Below are 9,169 nucleotides of genomic sequence, written 5' to 3'. Positions count from 1 at the left end.
TCTTTCTTTCTTTCTTTCTTTCTTTCTTTCTTTCTTTCTTTCTTTCTTTCTTTCTTTCTTTCTTTCTTTCTTTCCTTCTTTCTTTCTTTCTTTCTTTCTTTCTTTCTTCCTTCCTTCCTTCCTTTTTTCTTTCTTTCTTTGTTTCTTTCTTCCTTCCTTCCTCCCTCCTCCCTCTCTCTCTCCCTCTCTCTCTCTATTTCTCTCTCTCTCTCCCTCTTTCTTTTTTAAACAAAGAATAAAAAATACTAGAGAGCAAAACAAAAGGCAGTTAAACAAAATTAACCAGCCCAATAAGTCTGACATTACATACAAAGTTCCATACATATAGCTCCTCATCTCCATATAGAAGGAAAAGAGGTGTCCTTTTTCTCCTCTTTGGTGCCAAGATTGCACAGGCAGCAAGGTAGAGCAGTGGATAGGGCACCAGACCTGGAGTCAGGAAGACATAAGTCCAAATCTGTACTTAGAAACTTCCTAACTGTATGATCTTAAGCAAATCATTTAGCCTTTGTCTTCCTCAGTTTCTTCTAAAGGGGATAATAATAGTGCCTACTTCTCAGGGTTGTTCTGAGGATCAAGTGAGATAATATTTGTCAAGTGCTTAGCACAATGACAGGCATGTAGTAGGCACTATATATTGTTGTTATTTAGTTGACTCAGTCATGTCTGACTCTCTGTGACCCCATTTAGGATTTTATTGGCAGAGATACTGGAATGGTTTGCCATTTCTTTCTCCAGTTGATTTTACAGATGGGGAACTGAGGCAAACAGGGTGAAGTTACTTGCCCAGGGTCACACAGTTAGTAAGTGTCTGATTGTAAGTTAAGATAGTAAGAAGTCAGATTGAACTTATCAAGATTAGTCTTTCTGGCTCCAAACCTACTGCTCTATCCACTGCACCACCTAGATAGGCATTATATAAATGCTAACTAGTGCCTTTATTTCCCAGTATAATTACAAACTATTTATTTTCTTTTATTGTCATTTCCACTTCCATTGTTAGAGTCATTTCGGATATTGTTTTCCTGGTTCTACTCACTTCACTTTGCAACAGTTCATATAAGTTTTTTAATGCTTCTCTGAATTCACATTCAAAGAATCCTAGATTTAGAGATAGAAGGGATTTTGAAAGTCATCAAGTTCAACTCCCTCATTTTAAAGATGATGAATCTGAGACACTGAGTCACAGAGCCAGTAAGTGTCAGAGATAGGATTTGAACCCAGGTCTTCTTGACTTTAAGTACAGGACTATCTGCTGCACCATGCAGCTTCTCTAGTCTCCATTTTTATGACCCAGTAATATTACATTCTGCTCATCTTCCACAATTTGTTTAGCCATTCCCCTATTCATAGGAATCCATTTTCTTTCCACTTCTATGCTACCAAAAAAAATGTGGCTATTAATATTTTGGTACATATGAGGTATTTCTTTCTATCTTTGACTTCCATGAGGTATATGCCTAGCAGTGGGGTCTCTGAGTCAAAGGGTATGAACATTTTAGTTACTTTTTAAACATAATTTCAAGCTGCTTTCCAGAATAATTGGACCATTCTACAACTCCACCAACAATGTATTCATACACTCATCATTCCATGACCCCTTAAGCATTGATTATTCTCACCTTTTATCATCTTTTCCCAATTTGTTGAATGTGAAGTGAAACCTCTGAATTGTGTTGATTAGGAGAAATCTTTCATGTGGTTGTTTCTAATTTGCATTTTTTCTCTAGAGAACTTTTGATTTATATCCTTTGACCCCTGAGCAGATATAGTTTAAATGACAGATCTGTTCATTGTAAGAACCAGATGGTGTCCCCTACTATACCCTTCAAGAAGAAAAATCCTGCCACTACTCAAAGGATATTCAGGAAATTAATTCTGCATCTCACACAGCCAATTTCTAACCCCATATAGCATGGTTTCTGACCACACCTCCATTGCTATATTAACTCAGAGAGTTTGTATGAAAGAGAATTTAATGAGGTTATCCACAGATTGTTTTAACAACCTCCTAGCTTGTTTTCTGGGCTCCTTTCTCTTTCTCTACAATCCTTCTGAAATACTGTTGCCAGATAAACCTTCCACAAATGCTGCTTTCATCAGGTTACTCTGCAGATGGATTTGTAAGCTTTTTCCTGACAGTAAATGAAAACTCAGTAACCCACTGAGTTTTCCTGGTTGCCTTAGGCAGCCAGAAGATGTGGAGCCAAATTCAGTGCCCAGTTGCAGCAAATAAGCTCATCTTTTGTGCCAACTAACATCTATTCATCTGTTTCCTTTAAATGGATTCTCTTTTATATTATTCATCTTAGTCTTATTTTGCATTTCTTCCTTTTCTTTTCTTTTTAATGTGTAAGCTGTCTTAAGCCTGGGTGCTCTCAGTCTTTCATTCAAAACCCTCTACTATCTGACTCCCACCTCCCTTTCCAGTCTTATTTCGTGTTGTTCGCTTTCACACACTCTCTGTGTTAGTCCAACTGGCCTGCATGCCATTCTCTCTACATAACATTCCTTCTCTCACCTCTCTGCCCTTCTATAGGTGGCCCCTATGGGTGAAATACACTCTCTCTTAACCTCTAACTAGTACTATCTCTAACTTCCTTCAACATGACTCAGATACAGCCTCCTAAGGCGTGTGTGTGCCTCTTAATCTTGAGCTTTGTTTAATATCAACACTTTCTCTTTTGAAATTATTATATTTTACTTTGTTTATACTCAGCCTTTACTTGTATACAAATTGTGGGTACTTGTAAGACTGTAAGCTCCTTGAGGGCAAGATTGTCTTTTACCTCTTTTTTCTATTTCCAATACTTAGCAAGGTGCATGATACATAGTAGGTGCTTAATAAATTTGACAGTAGGGGCTGTTTTGTTTTTGTATTTCTGGTTCTTTGAGCATAATAGGAACTTTCTGTTTACTCAGTTGAATTAATTTCTGTTTAAGTAGACAAGATAGATCTTAAATAAGGAAGAACATACCTCTCTGATGAAAAGCCTTTTATGGCAAAGTGAACAGAGACCTGGATGAGGAATCAGAAGATTTGGGTTTGGGCCCTGGCTCTTCCAGGACAATATGTAGCACAAGGAAATGGCAAATAACTCCAGTATCTTTGCCAGGAAATCCCCAAATGGGGCTACAAAGAGTTAGACATAACTAGAACAACTGAACAACAACAACAGCACAAGAGAACCAGCCACAAGAAGCTGGAGTTACACTATTAAATGTCCCACAAATTATATTAAACGTGTTAGGTATAAATTATATTGTTTGATTTTTAAGATGCTTCATAATTTGGTTGGTTCTTATTTTTCAGCCTGATTTCCCCAGGATGCTCCTACCAACAATATTCTCCCTCTATTCCATTCAGGCCTGTGACATTGATCTGTAAGCTAACTTTGTTCCTCTGTTCACTTCTTACCATTCATCCCATCTTATCTCAGGCATTCACCTTGCCAGGAATAACTTTCTTCCCCCTCTGTCTAGCTAAATGCCAACGTTTCTTTCAGACTTGGTTCAAGTTCCACTTCTTTCATGAGGTCTTCCCTGATTACTGTAGTGTTAATTGATCCCTTCCTCAGTCAAGCAATCAATAGGAATTTATTAAGCCCCTGATATGTGACATGTTCTAGGAGTACAAAGACAGAACTCAAATAGTCTGTCCTCAAGGAGTTTACAGTCTAGCCAGAGGAGGCAACATGTACATATATTTCGAGTTGCTGTTCAGTCAAGTCTGATTCTCCATGACCCCATTTGGGGTTTTCTTGGCAACAACACTGAAGTGGTTTGCCATTTCCTTCTTTAGCTCATTTTATAGATGGGGAACTGAGGCAAACAGTGTTAAGTGACTTGCTCAGGGTCACACACCTACTAAGGGTCTAAAGTCAGATTTGAACTCACAAAGAAAAGTCTTCCTGACTCCAGGCCTGGCAATCTAATCACTGGGCCACCTAGCTGCCTCATGTTATAGCTAGATACAAAATATATGCAAGATAGATACAAGGTAATTTTGAGGCGGATGGTCAGAATTAAACCTAAGGGAAAGGGCTTCATGTAGAAAGTAGTGTTTGAGGTGAGACTAGAAAGAAAACTAGAGGTTCTTAGAACAAAGAATATTAAGAAAGTTCGAATAAAGCACTTAGAGTTCAGACCCAACAATTTAGTGCCGTATCATATCTTCCTCTTCCACTAATGTCTTTCTTTGATAGCTTGTCATAGCATGGAAGTGACTCTAGTTGATTACACACAAATGGACCACAAACCTAAGTGATAGTAAAAGCTCAGCCTTGCTAAGACCAGAGAGGCTTACATCTGGTAGGATGGCAATTAGATGATGGATTTTGGGGACCACAATAAGGCATGATGAATGTTTAGTGAGGCTAAAGGAGACAAGATCTGTCAATGTAAAATAAAATAAAAACAATAAAAACGTTTAATTGGTATCATCTGACTAATTAGCATCAGTAGTTGCCATGTGGTTAGCAACTCCCCCATTGACTTTTAAAGCCCTTTAGACCCTGGCCTCTTCCTACCTTTTCAGTCTTCTTGTGTTGAACTTCCCTTCATGAACTCTATGTTCCAGTGACACAGGACTTCTTGTTTTTCCTTCCACATGATACTATAGTTCCTAAATCTATGCCTTTTCACTGGTTCTCCCCTATTCTGGTAATACTCTCTCCCTTCAACTTCAAGTCTCACCTCAAATTCTATTTTCTGCAAGAGACTTTTCCTGGTCCCTCCCACTGCTAGGGCCTCCCCCCTGAAATTGCCTTTCATTGATTCTCTAAGTATCTTGTATATAAATAATTGTTAGCATGTTGAATCTACCATTAGAACATAAGCTCCTTGAGGGCAGGGGTTGTTTTTTTCTTCTTCTTTTTATTCCCAGGGTTTAGCACAGTACCTGACACATAGTAAGCACTTAATAAATGCTTGTTGACTGACTGTTAGAACTGGCAAGAACGTTAGAGATAATCTGGTCCAGCCTCACTTTTTACAGCTGAGGCTCAGACAGATTAAATATCTCATCCAGTATCATAAGGATAGTTAATCATGGAGCTGGGTCTGGGATAGTCTTCTGTACTCTACATCACACCATTCTGACCTGTCAGGCAAATGTTTTACTTATAACTGATTTCTGAATCACATATATCTTCTTGCTAGGATTATTGACTTTAAAATTCTTTAAAATTTCAAGCAACTTTCTCAAGATAAATCTCCGTTCTATTTTTTTAAGTCCTATGTATTACTTGGGTGATCTTGTGCAAGTCCCTTACCTTCTCTGCACCTCAGAGTCCTCATTTGTAAAGAGAGAAAATTATATTAGATGATCTCTAAGCAGAGGTGCTGGATCCAGCTTGAAATGGGCCCAGAGAACCTGATCGTTAAATTTTCAGTGTGATCATTTACACCTCAGAAAAAGGCAATTGCTAAAAATCATGGCTAGATTTCTTATTTTGTTGATTGTTTGGACTTAAGATTGCACTAATAATCCAGATTAAACTTAAAAGTATGTTGTGCAAACATTATTTTTTCTAGAGAGACCGTAGTTGTTAAACATTTATCAGCAAACCCCTCTCTTTAAGGACCCTTCCAGATCTAACTCTTTGATCCCAAAAGCAAATTCATTATAACATGTAGTCCATATAATGTCCTATAACTTTCCCAAGAAACATTTTTTGAAGAAAAAACAAACAAAAAGGGAAAAAAATATCCACAGCAAACAGCCAGACACATCTCATTTCCTTGCCATGTTAGTTCCAATTTTCTCTTTTAATCAGCAGATGTTGGCTCTGACTTTATTCTTCTTCTCAGACAATGCATATCATGTCAGGGGCCCACTGAGAAAATTTGCAATCATAGGTAGAAATACTATTAGTTAGTGATAGGCCAAGGGGGAGTAATCCTTTCCTTTGTGATTTCATTCTGTTCAGAAACTATCGATTTTATCAGTCACCTTCCCGCTAAATATACCTTGCCCTCTTCAAGTTAGGCAAGGTGAAATTAACCCAATTTTGTCAAAATATACAAAGAAATTTTGAATGCTAGAGAAATATCTGCTATCTGTGATGCCAGTTCTTTATAGTTTTCAAAATTAAAAAAAAAATGTGTTCATGATAAAGGGAAAGAGGTTTTATTTGAGACTTTTAAAGGATTCTTTAGTTTTCTACTCTTTCTACCCTTGGTTCCTTCAAGTGCCTTAAAGGCTACATCTCTTGAAAAAAGGTTAGCTTCATGTATACATATACACACAAGCATATATACAAATATGTATACACATGTGCATACATATATGTAACTACACACATATGTGTATATACGTGTGTCATTCTTTTAAAATGAAGTTTTCAATTGTTCTCAGTTCTCTTGACTTTACTATCTAACACTAAGTAACATCTCCCTTCTATGCCCCCTTTTCTTCTTTGATACTGCTACCACCCAAGTGCAGGCCCTCATTACCTCAAGCCTAGACTATTACAGAGGACTTTTGGTTGGTCTCCTTGACTCACACCTAGTCTCTCTTCACAATCCATCTTCCACTCACCCATCAAATTTAACTCCCTAAGGTTCAAGTCTGACCATGTCACTTCTCTCCCCTATTCAATAGACTTCCGTGGCTTCCTATTACTTCCAGGAGAAAGAACATAAAATCCTGTTTGGCATTCAAAGCCCTTCACAACTTGGCCCTATCCTACTTTCCCAGTCTTACATGTTATACCCTGTCTCCACCATCCCCCCAAACACATGTACTCCATGATCTAGGGACACTGGTCTCCTTGGGTAATTGGAGTCAGGAAGACTTTATTTCAGTTCCTACCTTTAATACATATAAAATGATCTTGGGCGGGTAATTTCTCACTCCTAATCCTAACTCTAACCCTACACTCTTAACTACTCTTATAGAGGAGTGCCTAATCTGCATTGGTGGAGGAAGTTTCCCCATTCAGGAGTTCTCCCAACCAATGAAATCCCAAGTGTTCTTTCAACCCCGCTCCTCTCTCTCAAAGGTTGTGTACATTGTCATCATAGGGTTTTAAAAAGAAGTATTCACATCTGTCCATTTATCTTTTTGCTGCCATTTCATTTAGTGCCTCCTTGTGATGTGGATGGCACAATGGATTCTCTAACATCATGGCAGTGGAGCACAAACTCTGGTAGACCCACCACCTAGAAAGATAAAGAGTTTGGGCCTCGTAGTTTCCTCATGTTTGTTGTATGAGGGTCAGCCAGCCTTAAGGAATGTGGTGAGGCTGATCATTAGATATTTGGCCATTAAGGAATGGTCTTTTTTGTCCTTAACAAACAATGAACACCAGCTCTTAGGAGGCTTGGAGCTTTGTTGATGGGGAGTACCATGCACACAAATGAATCACAAATTGCTAAAGTACTCCCATTATTTTGTTTTGTGTGTGAAGCACTAGAGAACATTATGCTAATATATCTTCATTGTTGTTGTTCTGTCCAACACTTCCAGACCCCATTTTGGGGTTTTCTTGGCACAGATACTGGAGTGGTTTGTCATTTCCTTTTTCAGCTCAGTTTACAGATGAGGAAACTGAGGCAAACAGGGTTAAGTGACTTGCCCAGGGTAACACAGCTAGTAAATATCTTAGGCCAAATTTGAACTCAGGTCTTCCTGACTCCAGGCCTGGTGCTTTATCTGTTGCACCACCTAGCTGCCCAGTATATCTTCATCACATAAATTCTAATGAAGATTTAGCCTTTGTCCGATTAATTTGTCAATGTAGATTACTAAATGAAATAATTGCAGAGGATGAAGGCAAAAGGTGGTGAAAGTGAAAGAAATTATTACTTATATTTGTAAAGTGCTTTAAGGTTTGGAAAAAAAAAAAACACTTTCTCACTACAATCCTGTGAAGTAGGTAGTATCAGTTTGTTTTTTTTTTAATTTTTCCCCCTATGTGTAGATAAGTAAACAGACTCAAGGAGATCTAGTGATTTTCCTATGGTCACACAGTAACTGAGTCTTGATTTACATCCAGGGCTCCTGATCCTTTAAGGTTAGTGTTTTTTCTACCACATCCCATTGCCATTTCAAATGCACTAAAATTTAAATCCCTGTTTCCTCTTTTCCCTCCACCTCACCATGATTATTGGGAGATTTCAGATAGAAGTAGAGTTTAGGATGTAAGCTCCTGGGGCCATGACCTATTTTTAGAATAGAACCCCTCATTAGTATGACAGTAAACAGAGGTCAAAATAAGCTGAAGTGTCCACAGCAGTCCAAAGGGAAAGCTAAAACAAACCAAGGTCTGTCTGAAAGTCTTAAATAGAAAGACATAAAGTGGGATCCTCAGTTTGGGGCCAGTAAGCAGGTCCTATCTTGTACGCCAAAGAATTGACAAGAGTTGGCTTCATCTATTGGCCTTGACATTGTTATCCAACAAAATTTAATTAAGGAAATATTTAATAAGGACCTACTATGTGCCAGGCAGCTAGGTGTGCAGCAAATAGCGTGCCAGAACTGGAGTCAGGGACATTCATCTTCCTGAGCTCAAATCCAGCCTCAGACATTTATTAGCTGTGTGACCCTGGGCAAGTCACTTAACCCTGTTTGCCTCTGTTCCTTTTCTGTAAAGTGAGCTGGAGAAGGAATGACAAACTACCTTAGTATGTCTGCAGAGAAAACCCCAAATTGGGTCATGAAGAGTTACGCATGATTGAAAAATGACTCAATAACAGAACTATGTGCCAAGCACTGTGTGAGACCTGTGGATAAAAAGAAAAAGATGCTACAATCCCTGTCTTCAAGGAGCTTATGTTCTATTATTATAAAGTCAACTCATTGCATCTGCCAATGCTTTCCTGGTGTTGATTTCTCATGTGTACCCCAGTGAATGACTTGTCAGTATAAACATAAATCTCTGTCACTCAAGGATGATTTGCATAATTATAATTTTGATATGTTAAATGAACAATTTCATTTTTGGCATATATTTCTCAATGACAAACAAAAGTCCAGAACGAGTCAGAATATCCAAGCTCTGAAAAGCAGATTTTTCAAGAAGTGTAATATTTGACCAGATCTTTGCTTCTAAATTCCTCAATATAAATCATACAATGCATTGTTTCTGATGGTTCTTAACAGAAATTGCTGTAATGTTTCCTACATTTGTTTGATAAGGTTATTCGTTATTGGAAAGAGAAACAG

Source organism: Vombatus ursinus, unplaced genomic scaffold (genome assembly GCF_900497805.2).
Source record: "Vombatus ursinus unplaced genomic scaffold, bare-nosed wombat genome assembly UNPS02014821.1, whole genome shotgun sequence".
NCBI lineage: Eukaryota > Metazoa > Chordata > Mammalia > Diprotodontia > Vombatidae > Vombatus > Vombatus ursinus.
Note: the sequence above shows the minus strand (reverse complement) of the source record.